This window comes from Paramormyrops kingsleyae, unplaced genomic scaffold (genome assembly GCF_048594095.1).
Source record: "Paramormyrops kingsleyae isolate MSU_618 unplaced genomic scaffold, PKINGS_0.4 ups188, whole genome shotgun sequence".
In the NCBI taxonomy this organism is placed as follows: domain Eukaryota; kingdom Metazoa; phylum Chordata; class Actinopteri; order Osteoglossiformes; family Mormyridae; genus Paramormyrops; species Paramormyrops kingsleyae.
The window spans coordinates 28,696-43,515 of record NW_027326126.1 but is presented as its reverse complement, the minus strand read 5'-3'; the positions used below and the strand labels follow the sequence as shown (position 1 = coordinate 43,515).

Here is a 14,820-nt window from a genome sequence, read left to right as displayed (position 1 = left end):
GTCACATACTCCATAACTCTTAATAAAACAATTCGGTCATCATAATCAGAAAAACTCAAAAGCACCTGTCGTAGTCTGTTTTCTACATATGCATTTGTGATAAATATTTTGCAATATTGTCATATAATTTTTAGGACATAAGGCCCAGACCTGCGGTCCCTGAAACAAAAGAGAAACAACCTAGCAGCAAAACGTACCGTCTGCGTTTTCTAGTGTTACGCCCTAAAACAAAACATATATACATGATTTATTTATTCAAATTTCATTTTAGTCTATTCAATGTGTTACCCTTCTCATGTTCTGAATCTAAGGGCATTTCAAGTCCGGAAATTTTAACTAGAGACACAATATTTAAGTAGAGGCATACCCAATTTCATTTTAGTCTATTCAATGTGTTACCCTTCTCATGTTCTGAATCTAAGGGCATTTCAAGTCCGGAAATTTTAACTAGAGACACAATATTTAAGTAGAGGCATACCCAAGCGAAACAAGAGAAAGTGTGAAACAAGCACAACTACTTTAGCCCAAGTTTTTAAAAATGAGAAAAAGCCGTAATCAGTTTAACAGTTTTATTTCAATGTCAAAGAGAAAAAAAAACACTTCACCAAAGGCGAAGATCCATCCATAGCGGCTCTGGGTCCCGTCAGTGTAGCACAAAGCTAGCGTGATCTAGGCTGCCATTATCCAAGGAGCAGGGCCAGGCGCGTGCCACCCGTTTGAACAATGCGGGCGAAATAACTGCCTTATGGGATGCGAAGCTTGCGCATGCGCAGTGACGCAGACGCGCCTTTCAAAATGGCGGCGGCAGCAACACACGCGAAAGATCGATCTCCTGTATTTTCTTAGTTTTATTCTAAACAAGATGCCCCGATTTCATTTAAATACATTTAATAGCTGTAGGAACTAGTGAGCGGTATTTAGCAACATGCTATGTTAGAATAATGCCATCAAACGTGTCTGTTAAGCATATCACAGCGGACATACACGGAGGAAACATGGGGTAGAATCAAACAGGCCACAGGCTTTGAGATAGGCTGGCTCCCCAAGCTATTGCCCCCATTTAGCCCGAATGTCATAGACCTCCCCCCCCCCCCCCATCCTGACAAAGATGTATTTAGTTGTATTTTGTTATCAGGGTGATCGTCCGTTCGCAGGCCACTTTGGCCATGTGGTGTAGTCATAAACCGTCGCGGATGTTTACCCGAAACCGGGGCATCAAACAAAGAATAAGGATTCCTTAGACAACCCATTTCAAAATATGGCAGCAACAAACGGAGTGCCCAGTTATTTCAAATAAACCATGACCTTTTTTTAAAGTATTGAAGCACTTTTCTACCAATGTGAATAATAAACATTTTAGACAAAAAAAAATCAACGAATAACGCTGGTAATTCGTTGTCAAAATGAGCGTACGGCATTAGCCCAGAAGAGGGGTGGCAATTTGCATATGTGAAAGCCTATGTGAATGAGACACAGGTCCAAAACTTTTAACTAGAGACACAATATTTAAGTAGAGGCATACCCAAGCGAAACAAGAGAAAGTGTGAAACAAGCACAACTACTTTAGCCCAAGTTTTTAAAAATGAGAAAAAGCCGTAATCAGTTTAACAGTTTTATTTCAATGTCAAAGAGAAAAAAAAACACTTCACCAAAGGCGAAGATCCATCCATAGCGGCTCTGGGTCCCGTCAGTGTAGCACAAAGCTAGCGTGATCTAGGCTGCCATTATCCAAGGAGCAGGGCCAGGCGCGTGCCACCCGTTTGAACAATGCGGGCGAAATAACTGCCTTATGGGATGCGAAGCTTGCGCATGCGCAGTGACGCAGACGCGCCTTTCAAAATGGCGGCGGCAGCAACACACGCGAAAGATCGATCTCCTGTATTTTCTTAGTTTTATTCTAAACAAGATGCCCCGATTTCATTTAAATACATTTAATAGCTGTAGGAACTAGTGAGCGGTATTTAGCAACATGCTATGTTAGAATAATGCCATCAAACGTGTCTGTTAAGCATATCACAGCGGACATACACGGAGGAAACATGGGGTAGAATCAAACAGGCCACAGGCTTTGAGATAGGCTGGCTCCCCAAGCTATTGCCCCCATTTAGCCCGAATGTCATAGACCTGCCCCGCCCCACATCCTGACAAAGATGTATTTAGTTGTATTTTGTTATCAGGGTGATCGTCCGTTCGCAGGCCACTTTGGCCATGTGGTGTAGTCATAAACCGTCGCGGATGTTTACCCGAAACCGGGGCATCAAACAAAGAATAAGGATTCCTTAGACAACCCATTTCAAAATATGGCAGCAACAAACGGAGTGCCCAGTTATTTCAAATAAACCATGACCTTTTTTTAAAGTATTGAAGCACTTTTCTACCAATGTGAATAATAAACATTTTAGACAAAAAAAATCAACGAATAACGCTGGCAATTCGTTGTCAAAATGAGCGTACGGCATTAGCCCAGAAGAGGGGTGGCAATTTGCATATGTGAAAGCCTATGTGAATGAGACACAGGTCCCAAACTTTTAACTAGAGACACAATATTTAAGTAGAGGCATACCCAAGCGAAACAAGAGAAAGTGTGAAACAAGCACAACTATTTTAGCGGTGAGGGTAAAATGCGGACCGTTTACAAACAGCGGATTCCGTGTTTAATAGTGTTGAGGCAATGTTTTCTAGCCATTTAAGAAAGGCAGCAAAGGTTTTTTTTTTATACCTTTAAACATTAACAAAAACCGCTAATGTCTTTTCTTTAAAATTTTCAAGTCTATTTCTGTCTGGTTTTTCGCGATAAGTTGCGTGAACGCCTGAGTTAGTGTGTTTTTGGGGCTTGGATACACATCGAGGTCCTGACAGAAATAATTATGTCTGCTTTCACAAACCTAAAGTTAAACTTTAAAGCCCATCGGCGTGTGTGTGTGTGTGTGTGTGTGTGCTTGTGCACATGAGCACAAGCACATGGTTCAATGTAACTGTAGCAGCTTATTCCATTCATTCATTGTGCACATACACACATACACTCACCTAAAGGATTATTAGGAACACCATACTAATATGGTGTTTGACCCCCTTTCGCCTTCAGAACTGCCTTAATTCTACGTGGCATTGATTCAACAAGGTGCTGAAAGCATTCTTTAGAAATGTTGGCCCATATTGATAGGATAGCATCTTGCAGTTGATGGAGATTTGTGGGATGCACATCCAGGGCACGAAGCTCCCGTTCCAACACATCCCGAAGATGCTCTATTGGGTTGAGATCTGGTGACTGTTGGGGCCATTGTAGTACAGTGAACTCACTGTCATGTTCAAGAAATCAATTTGAAATGATTCGAGCTTTGTGACATGGTGCATTATCCTGCTGGAAGTAGCCATCAGAGGATGGGTACATGGTGGTCATAAAGGGATGGACATGGTCAGAAACAATGCTCAGGTAGGCCGTGGCATTTAAACGATGCCCAATTGGCACTAAGGGGCCTAAAGTGTGCCAAGAAAACATCCCCCACACCATTACACCACCACCAGCAGCCTGCACAGTGGTAACAAGGCATGATGGATCCATGTTCTCATTCTGTTTACGCCAAATTCTGACTCTACCATTTGAATGTCTCAACAGAAATCGAGACTCATCAGACCAGGCAACATTTTTCCAGTCTTCAACTGTCCAATTTTGGTGAGCTCGTGCAAATTGTAGCCTCTTTTTCCTATTTGTAGTGGAGATGAGTGGTACCCGGTGGGGTCTTCTGCTGTTGTAGCCCATCCGCCTCAAGGTTGTGCGTGTTGTGGCTTCACAAATGCTTTGCTGCATACCTCGGTTGTAACGAGTGGTTATTTCAGCCAAAGTTGCTCTTCTATCAGCTTGAATCAGTCGGACCATTCTCCTCTGACCTCTAGCATCAACAAGGCATTTTCGCCCAACGGGACTGCCGCATACTGGATGTTTTTCCCTTTGCACACCATTCTTTGTAAACCCTAGAAATGGTTGTGCGTGAAAATCCCAGTAACTGAGCAGATTGTGAAATACTCAGACCGGCCCGTCTGGCACCAACAACTATGCCACGCTCAAAATTGCTTAAATCACCTTTCTTTCCCATTCTGACATTCAGTTTGGAGTTCAGGAGATTGTCTTGACCAGGACCACACCCCTAAATGCATTGAAGCAACTGCCATGTGATTGGTTGATTAGATAATTGCATTAATGAGAAATTGAACAGGTGTTCCTAATAATCCTTTAGGTGAGCATATATGCTATGTCTAGATCTCCTGGGGAAATCAAGAGTGTTGCCCACAAACATTGTTCAGCTTTTGGCCTAACATGGTCCTTGCGTGTTTTAAAGTTGCGTGAAGTGGAGTGAGGAGCATTCTGAACATCAAACTATTTTAAGATAAATTGTCTGTAACAGGAAATTTAGTTTCTCAATTTATTTCTTATATATTATTTTGTTAATTATTGAGTTCAAAGTTTTGTAGTAAATGGTGATATTGTCATCAATTTGGTGATAATGCGAGCCAAACATTTCTCGAAAATGACATTTGCATACAGTAAGTAAAACATTCTGAAATCATATTTCTATTTTATTCTGCTGCTGCTTACATGTTTACATCTCTGTCTCTCTCGCTCTCTCTCTCCAGGACAGTGAAAGTAGGACTATTTACCCTTGTTTATGTAGCTGTAGGATGGCCATAATATAGTTTCAATCCGATATCGATGTAATGCTTGTCTGTGATGATTGGTTAACATATTGATTGGTGTATTAATATAGCCGGAAAGTAATAAAACCCATTGCAATCAAGTATACAGTGCCTTATAAAAGTATTCAGTTATCATAATTTTACTCAATTACAAAGGATAGTTAAACGTTTTCCAAATGAGCATTTTATTGCATTTCCAAAGGCACTGTAACTTATTTCTGTGCCAACATTAAAATTAAATAAACTTATGATTTAATGTCGATATGAGATGACAAATTATTCACAAATGATACAGAGGTGCCACTCATTTCCACATACAGTAACTCATCACAATTGGGTGCCACTGTGCTTTTTAATGAAAAGCTGATAAAACTTAAAATGTGGTTCGGTCATGTGTGTAGTCTGTGTGTAGACAAGGAAACAGAGGCATAGTAGCTGTTATTTTTTTATTCCAAAGTCATCCAATTTGCTATTTTCCTTACATACCCACCCATTCACTCACTCACTCACTGACCCACCCACCCATTCACACACCCAAGTCTTCCGTAAGGTGTTTGCAGAACTCGCTGCAGAACCCAGGCTGTGTGAAGTTCCCCTCGTCTTCCACGCCCAATGTAGCCTATGGGACAATAAATAATAAGCAAGCATACTTAGTATCAAAACAGAGCAACAATGTTTTTCATTGCATACTTTCAAGAAAATATTCAGGACCTGACACACAATAAATTGTTCTGGTGACTTTCTTTTTGCAACCACTGACTTCAGCAACAATTGTCAACATTCTTACACAGTATGCATACCTGGTAAGCTGTTCTTATAAGTCTCTAGACAGTGCTGGCAGCATTCCAGGCGATACAATCGTCGGAATTGTGCTTGATAGGCCGCACTGTACAGTTTCCATGGGACTACACCTGTAGGTTTCAAATTTAAGAATGATTCATTAGAGTAAAATCCCTTGTTAATGGGAATACAAACATCCTAACTCAAAGGGTATTCAAATATCATAATATGTTTTATACCTACTGTCAAGCCACTGAAAATGCGCTCGGGCACGGAATGTTTCCCTTCCGACTAAGTCCCAAAAAAAGGTGACAAACAAGTGACAGCTTTAAAAAAGCTTTGTCACCCTCGAACAGGACTACTTCTAAAAGGATATCCTCCAGGACGTCGAGGGGGATCTGTGAAAGAAATCATACAAGCACGCAAATATTATTTTACAATAGTTCTGTAATATAACAAAAACAGACAAAAATAGCATGACTTCTACATTCCAACTCCAACTGCTTAAAATGAAGCTCATTGTTTTCACATTTTTGTAGGGTACAGCACAGTAAGCACAGAGAAAAAAAGAGAAAAACAGCAGGTTCAGCTGTAAGATCAGCTACATAAATACCTGTTCAATGGAGATGGAACCCATTCCTCCTCCTCTACCATCTGTGCTTTCAACACATTGAATTTTCCTAAAAGAAATGATATTGTCACAACTATTGTAAAACTATGACATATTGTAATGGTATCACATAGAGTTGACTCCACCTGAGGGCACAGGTGTAAAACAATTTGATCACGTTGGGCACCAGACCTGGAAAAAGGCAGTCATGATACTACCAGCTTGTCAGACTGAAAGGCTTATATGCATATGGGTCAGAACAATGCATCAGAGTGATAAATATTACAGCATCAACTTTGTAAGGTGTATCAATCCCCACTAGGGTTGTAACGGTATACCGGTATGGCGGTTTATTGTGATATTGACATGTACGATTATCATATCATGCACATTTGCCTATCCGCGGTTTGGAAAAAAAAAAAAGAAACCAGATCTCACCTGCGCTGCTGTGTATATGGAACTTCTTTCCGCTTTACTGCTTAGACTCCACCCATAAATGCACAGCGGCGAAAATGTCCGATAGTGGCTGCAAATTCTAATCTCTATTTCCTGCCGAAAAAAAAATTAAAATCTGCAGTATGGGAATATTTTGGGTATCCGAAAAATGATCGTGGGGTGGATATCCAGTTTGCAAGAAATGTGGACGAACAGTGGCCGCAAAAGGAGGAAATACGTCGAACATGTTCTCCCATATTCGCGAACACCATCCCTCCGTGAAGATAAAGGTAAGTTCCATTTATAACTTAAAGCCGTATTATTTCTGTGATGCAGAGGGAATCCCGGAATCCAGTCATGTAATTGGAGTCAATTACAGTATAATTCAGATGCCACGTAAAATGTCCGATTTGATAGATAGATGGATGAATAAATCAAAATATAGCTGTGCAGCAAATTAAATCGCGATGTGCGTCTGTGAATATACAGCGCAAAAAGGCTGCCGCTTGCTCATTAACCAACTACCCCCCCCCCCCCCCCCCCACACCACACACACACACACACACACACACAGCGGCACAGATGATTATTTTGTCCTCCAGGTTCGTGTGCCGCCCCCCATAGAATCCCTCCCGGCGCCCTCCCAACTTCATCCCTTATCGTCTCCGCTCGCCCATCCTCTAGAAAAACGCTTTATTTAGATTATTTTTGTTTTCCTCCAAGTTCGTGTGCCGCCCCCCACGTGACATGAAAAAGTGCCGCCCCGGGCGGCTGCCCCGTTCGCCCATGCCTAAAACCGCCACTGCATGATGGTCATGGTTTTTAAAGCGTCTGCTGTCTCATTCACTATGTGAAGACGTGAACACATGAACATATCCAGAGCTACTCTCAAGAGAACACTTAATGATCACTTTATAATTTTATTTAAAAGAATAATCATCAAATACACTAACTGAAAACTCATAGGTGTTTAGTACAAGTGGACACATTCTCTCACCTCAGCGGTCAAGATTGAGCCCTGAAAATCTCAACATGCTTACATTTCTTCATCATAATCTGACCTGAAAAAAAGCAAAGAAATGCATGCTGCTATGATAATCTCAGGAAAATATTAACAAACATGACCCTGCACATATTGCTCTCCCATATATGCTGTTAAAGAGGAAGGACAGTTTGATTTATTCTTGTCTAATATAAAGAGAAATAACTTATTCCTTATTTTGTTCAAATGGGAGATGCGCAGCTTTATTTTATTTATTTTTCCCCCAAAAGTTAGACTCATACTTCCATAAGTTTTTTTTATTTTCATTAAAAAAAAGTTTGTTACAATAAACCATGTTCATCCAAAAACCATATCTCTTTTTATTCATTTAAGGGTCATTGTAGCTGATGATTATACTAATAATAATGATAGTTTAATACCGTATACCACGAAACCGTGATATTTTCTGAGACGATTATCATACCGTGAAAATCTCATACCGTTACAACCCTAATCCCCACCTTCAGATCAGATCACTAAGACCAATTAATCTGACTCCATTAAATTATGCTGCTGTTTGTAATAGGGTCAGTGGTGGCCTAATGGATAGGGAAGTGCACTTGTAATCGAAAGGTGCCACTGAAGTACCCTGAGCAAGGTACCACCCCCAAGCACTGCTCTCCTCTGCAATGTCATGGTGTCATATAGGTTAAATGCAGAGTACACATTTTGTTGTTGTGCACTGTGTGCTGTGGTGTGTCAATGACAACTAATCACTTCACTTATATGCCATGCACTACGAGGCATCACAGAAAATATTTAAAAAGTATGACACAAAAGGAATTGTATTACTGATTAATGAATAGTTTGTTTCCAAGTTATAAATAATATAATAACCGATACATTAGATGTTAAAAGTTATAACACCCATAAACAATGACAACTGTATTACATGAAATGGTTGCCAATTGTTAAATGGTTTCCAAATTTGCGACTAAGAGAGCCCATGCGGCAATCAATCAAATGAGTCAATCAATATATAAACAAACAAACAAATACGGAGGAACAAAACATAAAACATGCACCTCTGAGTCTCTGATTTCCGATCGGGCACTTGTGTGCTCCAGATGTGGTAGTCCCCAGCAGTCATCACTGCACACTGGTAGATCTCCTGTCATACATATCAGACCATGCATGAAAATATTAACCAAATAAGTGTTTCACCACATTTCTGTGATACTGAGCCATCTTATGAAGCATATAACACTTTCTTAGGGTGGCTGAAGGTTGGTATACATTTAGCTGCAGATCAAGTACCCACTGCAAACATACATAAGTATACATATTCTAAAAAACATGGATGTGTTAAGGTTTTTATTAAGTTGTACAACCAGGCCCTCAAAAAATATATATTGTCTTCATACCAGGGGATGCTGCAGTTGTCATACCATGAGCTGGTGCTGCTGTTGTTGTTTGTGCTTGTTCGGCTGGTGCTTCAGCTGGTGCTGCAAAAAAGCACATTTTAAACCAAATGATTTAGAATGAGTTAAATCGGTTGTACTGCATGCATTTCTCATCAACGCTATGCTGTCTAGCATTTCTGACAGATTTGTAAGTTATAGCTTTATGATCTTTCAAATTGCAAAATAAACATGAGGAATCACCTACAATTAAAAGACAAATATAACTTCACGGCACCGGACAGCAAAATTACATAAACATGACATAAACATGACATTACCACTAATAATTTAGAATGAGGGTGGAATACATACCCAAAACTGTCTGACCATTGGAATTTAACTGTATGTCCACTCCTTTGCCCAATCTCTTCTTCATGCTTTCTATGGTTCTTGAATTTCTAGCATTGTTGTAGTGACACAAAATATTTCGCATCAAAAAGACATGCGATGAGGGAGTCATCATGTTGAGAAAATGATTGTTTTTCCTCATTCCAGCTGGAAGAGCACACGGGCTGTTGATCCAACCACGTAACTCTGGGACCAGTTCCACCTTTCGCAAGACATCCCTGGCATCTTTTGAGTTTGCCTCATGAAATCTATCATAAAGAGCATAATGCTCAGACGATCCAGTTATAGGGTGGCCATTTTCATCAGGAACTGGCTTCTTGGTGACTAGCCATGGCAAGCTCACTTTTATCTGTCCAGTAGTGGCACATCTGATGTTATCTTCAGTAGGCTCAAGTAACCTACCCCCATGAGGTTTGAAGGGTAATGATTCTGGATCTCTTAGGTTGGTATGTGTTGCCAACCCTCTCGCAAAATCATATAATACAATGTTTGGAAAATGTTTCATCGACAATAAAAGGTCAGCAAAGTCCCGGGGGCTCTCAGCCCTTATGTTGAACTTAACACCATACACCACAGCACAAGGACAGGTGACCACAGCCCATCCACCTGTTTAAGGAAACTGTAAATCAGAGTGCAACCATTCCAAGTAATGAAACTAAGAACTGTCTGTAAAAACGGTCTCTCAGTAATAGAACACAACTTACCAGAAGCTCCCCAGATCTGTGAAAACACCTTATCATAACTCGCTCTGTTCTTCATTTCTTGTTGAAGTCTCGTTACCAGGTCCATCCGTGAGCCTTTGGGGTCTATGCCACACTGTCGGCACAGAGCACGCACAGCTTCCATCTATAATGAACATTAGTATAGTTGGTCTGGCGTGGTTCAAAAACACACATCTTTGACAAAACTGACAAAAATTGACTTAAGTTCAGTACCTTGAGCTTAAGAAGTTCATCAGTCAGTCGGTCCTCTGTGAGGTTAAACTCAGATTCCTCCTTTGCACTACAAGCAGAATACACTTCTTTGTATTCAGTGTTGAGTACAACATCCCTATCTCTTGTGTGAGGACCAATCCACGGAGCCCAACTATGGTAACTGGGATGGACGACAAATGGGTTTGACTTGTTGCCTTTAAATGATGTTAGAAAATATTATTAACATAACAGTACATTATTCCACGATAAACAAAGTAAATGCTAGAATACTGTCATCCCACCTAGAACATTGTGCGGACTGTACTTACTTGGGACCAACCCACGGCTGATCATTTCAAGGGAAACCATCTCCCAGAAATTTTCAACACTTACCTTTCCATCAAAAGTCTGAGATGGTTCCTCAATGCTGCTCACTAAGGAAAGCAAGACTTAAGTAAGCATGTTCCAAACAGTCATAGCTGGATATGTGGTGCTTGAAACAATGTAAGACTAAGAAAATGAATAAATGTGTTCACTTACCAGGCATGCTAAAAACGCCCTTCTCATGAAGGTCCATCACAACAGATACTGGATGATAACCACACGATACACAAGCATATGTGTAACCGAGGTCTGACAGTGCTTCAAAGCTTAAATAAGCCTGCAGGACCCTTTCCCTGGATGGATAGGTTTTACCAGAGGTCTTCTCCAACACATCCATGGCACTCCCTACTGCCTGATGAGTCTGTGAAATTGATGTATGACATTTAAAGGCTTTACAATATATTATTTTGATAAAGTATTCGTAATTGTTTTAAATGATTAAAACAACAGAACATGGTTCCTACCTGAAGTGTATTGCGTAGAAAATGGCACATGTATATGGACAGAAGTGTGTGGTCATCGAAATTGTGGACACCATCAGTCCACTCCTGGTATCGATATGCCATACCACACCTGTAGCACCATTTTCTGTACACTGAAATTCCTAATGGACACAAGCACCAGTAAATGTTACACATTTATCTTTCACCATTTTACACTGTGACATGTCTCTATACTTTGCACAGTACTAAAAGCCAGTGTATGAAATTATCTCAGTAAGCATACAAGTGTGAATTGCTGGGAAGGAGGCTAAGCTGCTGATAGTGGAAGTCATGGCTACACTGACATTTACAGTACATGTAGTGAGTAATGAAATGTTAAAATATCGATAATAAATATTTAAATAAAGAGAGAACATACCTTCTATGACATCAGTGATTGTTAGGATTTTAGCCTTAGATGTAATCAGCACAGGTTCGCTTAGAGGAGTGGGCTCTAAACATTCTGAGCAAAAGGTTTCTGATGGTATGAAGTGCACAGGGAAATGAATGGTCTTGACCACGTCTGAGGGGAAAATCGCAGGCAGTTTCTTCTTATGAAAAATGTATTGAACCATCCGCGACAGATTTTTGCCTTCAGGTGAGTATGGAGCTCCTTCTTCTAGGTCAAAACTTTCCATGTCAATTGGAAAATGTTCTGTGATGTTCTCCTCCACACTTCTGGTTTTTCTGAAGAGTGCCTGGTCTGTTTCAAATAAATGCCACTTGGCAACATATTTAGGTATGCATGACTGCCTTGGGTTCGCGCAAGGACAATGCCATGAAATGATTTTAGAATTGTACCTTACCACCACTCTGCCAAGCCGGCTGTAATAGGAGATAGTTGACTCGTATACAGAAATGTGCTTTTTGTAGGGGGGTCCACACACAGTCACCAGACAGGACAACGGGACTCCTGCATCATTTGCTTCTCTCTGACGTACCAAACACCTTTCCTTTTTGTCTTCCCCAAACCACTTGTCATGTACCATCACCTGCAAAACATCCTCTGTAAGTGATGGAGTGTCCATTCTGGCTGGAGGGCAGTACACGAGGGACTGAATGTGGTGGCACTCAAATGGACGAAGGTTTGACCTCTCTGCAAACTCTGCATTAATTCTGCAGATATCCAGCTCACACATTGTTTTTTGTTCAGGACCCCATGTCCTTTTAATGACACGTACTGGTGTGCTGGGTGCTATAAAAGACTTTGCTACTGCAAACACTCCATTTGTGTAATCAACACACTGAGCACTGAGGTGGTTCTGTGCCGTAATGTCCATTTTGATGGGAGTGTGACGTCTTCGAAGATGTATCCGTAGGTTCCGTCTATTAAGGATTAGGCCACAGCTAGTACACTTCACTGTTTTCTGCTTTCTTTGGGTGAGAGGGTGGTAGTGCTGGTGCTGCTGAGGAGCCAGGATCAGAGGAACATGAAGAAAGTGAGGGGTGGAGGATGGGGACTGGGGGAGGGGGACATGCAGCTTCAGAAGCAGTAAAGGAGGGAGCAGGAGAGGCGGGAGGTGACTGATGCGCTTCCGTTGTGGTTGGCTTGGTTTCACTGATGCATTGGGATACATGATGTTTAAACTGGTCTTTGCGTATTATTGTTTGGCTGCAATAAAGACAATGAAAGTGTCCTGTGGGTCTGCAATAATTGTTGCATTTGCTGATGAAGAAACCTGCAAGACGGCAACATGAAGACCAAAGCTATCAACAGAAAAGAAAGGTATACACAGAACGGGACTGGGGGAGTGAGGTCAGGAGTAGCTGATCAGAAAGTTACAGTGTCAAACAAAACACAAACATAGGTAAATTAGCTTACCAATATTCACATGACTTCAGGGACTCCCACTAAGGAACTCCACATCATTTTGTCTATCTTGATTGTAAGAAGTGCATTCTACATTTAAGCATGTGTATGTTTTAAAACCACCAAAATCAATAGACCAATAAACATCATTAGGAATTACCTCTATGCTGTACTGCATGTCTCACGTGGCTCTGAATGTGTGTTGTAAATTTGAATTGTTGGTCAGTTGCATAAGTGCAGCATGGGCATCTGAACACACCGTCTAGGCAAAACCATGTTGCATCAGGACTGGCCTGTAAATGCGTTGGATGCTTTAAAACATAAACAATAAAACATTGTGTAAACTTACTGTTACTCTGAGGTGCACGCTCATTCTAACAACATAACATGCATGCAGAAGTAATGCAGCTTGTAAGGTTATCAGGCTGTGATATCGATAAAATATCTTATAGAGCATTCATATCATCAGCATTAACTTGAGTATCCTGAGCATCATAATATAGCCTAAACATCTGCATAATTAACAATCATAATATACTATTTTTACATAAATACCATTGAGGTTGTTGGTGTAATTTAATAATATATCGGTCACATACTCCATAACTCTTAATAAAACAATTCGGTCATCATAATCAGAAAAACTCAAAAGCACCTGTCGTAGTCTGTTTTCTACATATGCATTTGTGATAAATATTTTGCAATATTGTCATATAATTTTTAGGACATAAGGCCCAGACCTGCGGTCCCTGAAACAAAAGAGAAACAACCTAGCAGCAAAACGTACCGTCTGCGTTTTCTAGTGTTACGCCCTAAAACAAAACATATATACATGATTTATTTATTCAAATTTCATTTTAGTCTATTCAATGTGTTACCCTTCTCATGTTCTGAATCTAAGGGCATTTCAAGTCCGGAAATTTTAACTAGAGACACAATATTTAAGTAGAGGCATACCCAATTTCATTTTAGTCTATTCAATGTGTTACCCTTCTCATGTTCTGAATCTAAGGGCATTTCAAGTCCGGAAATTTTAACTAGAGACACAATATTTAAGTAGAGGCATACCCAAGCGAAACAAGAGAAAGTGTGAAACAAGCACAACTACTTTAGCCCAAGTTTTTAAAAATGAGAAAAAGCCGTAATCAGTTTAACAGTTTTATTTCAATGTCAAAGAGAAAAAAAAACACTTCACCAAAGGCGAAGATCCATCCATAGCGGCTCTGGGTCCCGTCAGCGTAGCACAAAGCTAGCGTGATCTAGGCTGCCATTATCCAAGGAGCAGGGCCAGGCGCGTGCCACCCGTTTGAACAATGCGGGCGAAATAACTGCCTTATGGGATGCGAAGCTTGCGCATGCGCAGTGACGCAGACGCGCCTTTCAAAATGGCGGCGGCAGCAACACACGCGAAAGATCGATCTCCTGTATTTTCTTAGTTTTATTCTAAACAAGATGCCCCGATTTCATTTAAATACATTTAATAGCTGTAGGAACTAGTGAGCGGTATTTAGCAACATGCTATGTTAGAATAATGCCATCAAACGTGTCTGTTAAGCATATCACAGCGGACATACACGGAGGAAACATGGGGTAGAATCAAACAGGCCACAGGCTTTGAGATAGGCTGGCTCCCCAAGCTATTGCCCCCATTTAGCCCGAATGTCATAGACCTCCCCCCCCCCACATCCTGACAAAGATGTATTTAGTTGTATTTTGTTATCAGGGTGATCGTCCGTTCGCAGGCCACTTTGGCCATGTGGTGTAGTCATAAACCGTCGCGGATGTTTACCCGAAACCGGGGCATCAAACAAAGAATAAGGATTCCTTAGACAACCCATTTCAAAATATGGCAGCAACAAACGGAGTGCCCAGTTATTTCAAATAAACCATGACCTTTTTTTTAAAGTATTGAAGCACTTT

At 40.8% G+C, this 14,820-nt stretch overlaps 1 long non-coding RNA gene across 1 annotated transcript; it reads right to left on the bottom strand.

The window, feature by feature from the left end:
- Positions 1-7,521: 7,521 nt before the first annotated feature.
- On the bottom strand, positions 7,522-9,866 carry LOC140587366 (uncharacterized). Its single transcript, XR_011989082.1, has 4 exons — positions 9,275-9,866; positions 8,924-9,004; positions 8,585-8,670; positions 7,522-7,578 (listed from the first exon to the last, which is right to left on the bottom strand). It is a non-coding gene; the product is annotated as an uncharacterized lncRNA (long non-coding RNA).
- Positions 9,867-14,820: the final 4,954 nt, after the last annotated feature.